The sequence below is a fragment of the Mandrillus leucophaeus genome, unplaced genomic scaffold, assembly GCF_000951045.1.
Source record: "Mandrillus leucophaeus isolate KB7577 unplaced genomic scaffold, Mleu.le_1.0 Scaffold1133, whole genome shotgun sequence".
Taxonomy (NCBI): Eukaryota; Metazoa; Chordata; class Mammalia; order Primates; family Cercopithecidae; genus Mandrillus; species Mandrillus leucophaeus.
This window is the reverse complement of record NW_012099577.1, coordinates 14954-18272: the sequence shown is the minus strand read 5'-3', so window position 1 is coordinate 18272 and position 3319 is coordinate 14954.

The window sequence follows — 3319 nt, the reverse complement described above, 5'->3', positions numbered from 1 at the left end:
TTTTTGAGACACAGTCTCACTTGGTTGCCCAGGTTGGAGTGTAGTGGCGCGATCCCAGCTCACTGCAACCTCCAACTCCCGGGTTCAAGTGATTCTCCTGCCTCAGCCTCCCGAGTAGATGGGATTATGGGCACACGCCACCATGCCTGGCTAATGTTTGTATTTTTAGTAGAGATGGGGTTTCACCATGTTGGCCAGGCTGGTCTCCAATTCCTGACCTCAAGTGATCCGCCTGCCTCGGCCTCCCAAAGTGCTGGGATTACAGGCGTGAGCCGCCGTGCTCAGCCAAAATTTAAGTTTCTAGCATATGAACATTGAGGGACACATTCAAACCACAGCACCAGCGCTTTGTATTTTCCGCTTACATAACAGAGATCTATAGTTCAAGTTATAAAGGATGACTTCTTTCTTTACATCCTTTCATCCTCACCCAGACCCAAGATCCTTCTTTACCTCTTCACCCACATAATTACTCCTCTTGCTACAAAGTAGAGCCTAAAAGGGTTTTACAAAGCTCTCTTTAACGCACCAGTCCACAACAGTTTCCAGTGGAACTTCTACATCACTCTAAATTTCTATGCCGTTTATTTGACATTTCCTCAAATGCTATCATGCCATGTTATCATTATACAGTATTTCATTATTACATCCTGTTTTATTTGCTTTTTTCTTTTTTTGAGAAGCAGTCTTGCTCTGTCCCCAGGCTGGAGTGCTCTGTCCCAGGCTGGTGTGCAGTGGTGCGATCTCAGCTCATTGCAAGCTCTGCCTCACAGATTCATGTCATTCTCCAGCCTCAGCCTCCCAAGTAGCTGGGACTACAGGTGTCTGCCACCAAGTCCAGCTAATTTTTTGTATTTTTAGTAGAGACAGGGTTTCACCACGTTAGCCAGGATGGTTTCAATCTTCTGACCTCGTGATCTGCCCACCTCAGCCTCCCAAAGTGCTGGGATTAAAAGCATGAGCCACCATGCCCAGCCTGCGTTTATTTTTCTAAATGCAAACATATTTAGGTATGTAGATTGTATGCCTCTGAAGGGTAGCTATAGGCCAGGCACAGTGACTCAAGCCTGTAATCCCAGCACTTTGGGAGGCCAAGGCAAGTGGATCACTTGAGGTCAGGAGTTCGAGATCAGCCTGGCCAACATGGAGAAACCTCATCTCTACTAAAAATACAAAAATTAGCTGGGCGTGGTAATGCACACCTGTGATCCCACCTATTCGGGTGGCTGAGGCATGAGAATCACTTGAACCTGGGAGTGGGAGGTTGCAGTGAGCTGAGATGACACCACTGCACTCCAGCCTGGGCAGCAGAGCAAGACTCTATATACAAAAAAAAAAAACAGTAGGTATAGTTGTATAGTTTAATTTGCTACTAGCGTACCTATGCATATATTTTCTGGAAACACCTGCTAAAGGAATTAATGAAAAAAAAAAACTTTCTGTAGCTTGGAATGAGGACTCAGCCTGCAGCTTATCACCAAATTTGGCAATTGACAGCTCTCCTTAGAGGGCACCTAAAAATATTATACCATTTCTGTAAGGAATACTCCAGGCCCCATTTTGGTAGACAGTTCAAAACAAGTGTGATGGAAGAACATTAGAGTGATATATTATTTTAAATTTTCTGACATATTTACAGCAGTTCATAGTTATCTCTAAATCCATTACAGAATTATTAAAATAGTGGTGTGTGCCTATAATCCCAACTCTTTAGAACTTTACATTGTCAAGTTTTGTTCTTGTCCTGTGAACTCGGGAGAATCTTTAAATATTTTCTGTAGGTTAATTTCTATTTCAAAATATATCTCTGAGGAAAAAGATGTTTTTGGCTATAGCCATGCTGGTTACTCTCTCGGCTGAATATCATTTACCATAGACTTTTTTTTGAGACGGAGTCTCACTCTGTTGCCAGGCTGGAGTGCAGTGGCATGATCTCGGCTCACTGCAACCTCGGCCTCCTGGGTTCAAGCGATTCTCCTACCTCAGCCTCCTGAGTAGCTGGGACTACAGGTATGCGCCACTATCATAGATTTTCAACCCTATGTATAAATGCAGGAGTGCATTTCAATGTGGTTTTGGTCAGACTAAGGTCTAAATAATTGAGACATTTTTTCCTTCAAAATCATAGAATATATTGTAATTCCAATTATTCTAAGTCTTACTGGAAAACCTAAGAGCCACAAAAAACAAAGTTGACAAACAATATTGAAATTCAGACAATATGTGTCACCCATTTCAAATGTTAGGATTTATTTCCTGAGTTTTATGAATCACTATTTTTGCCCATACTACTAAGAAGCAAAGTTTGAAAATAAAGAACTATCAGTTATCTGTTTATATGTTTCTTTTTAGATACCTTTATGAACATTTTATGTGGAGCTAATTACTCTTTTAAAAGCTTTATTGAGATGTAATTTACGTAACATTAAAATTCACCCATTTTAAGTGTACAATGGGTTTTTTGAGTATATTTACAGAGCTTTGCCACTATTACCATAATCTAATTTTATCTTATTTGTGATATAATTCACAAAATTATATAACCAGAACCACTATCTAATTCTAGAACATTTTCATCCCTCTAATAAGGAAACTCATACTCATTAGCAGTCACTCCCCATTTCTCCCCAACCCCTTCAGCCCTATGCAATTACTAACCTACTTTCTGTCTCTATGGAGTTGCCTGTTCTTGACATTTCATGCAAATAGAATCATACAATATGTGGTCTTTGTGACCGGCTCCTCTCACTTGGCATAATGTTTTCAAGGTTCTTTCATGTTATAGCATGTATCATAACTTTATTCCTTGTTTTCTCCTAATAATATTCTATTGTATGATATACCACATGTGGTTTATCCATTCATCAATTGGTGGATATTTGGGTTTCCACTTCTTGGCTATCAAGAATAATGCTGTAGGCCAGGGGCTGTGGCTCACGCCTGTAATCTTAGCACTTTGGGAGGCCGAGGTGGGAGGACTGTTTGCGCTCATGAGTTCGAGACCAGCCTGGGCAACATGGCAAAACACCATCTCTACAAAAAAAAAATTTTTTTAAGCCAGACATGGTGGCACGCCCCTGTAGTCCTAGCTACTTGGGGGGCTTAAGCAGGGGGATTGCTTGAACCCAAGGCTGAGGATGTAGTGAGCTGGCACCACTGCACTCCAGCCTGGATGACAAAGTGAGACCCTGTTAAAAAAAAAAAAAAAAAAAAAAAAAAAAAAAAGAATAATGCTGCTATAAACATTCACAAACAAGATTTTGTGTAGATATATGTTTTCATTTCTCTTAAAAATACCTAGAAGTGGAATTACTGGGTC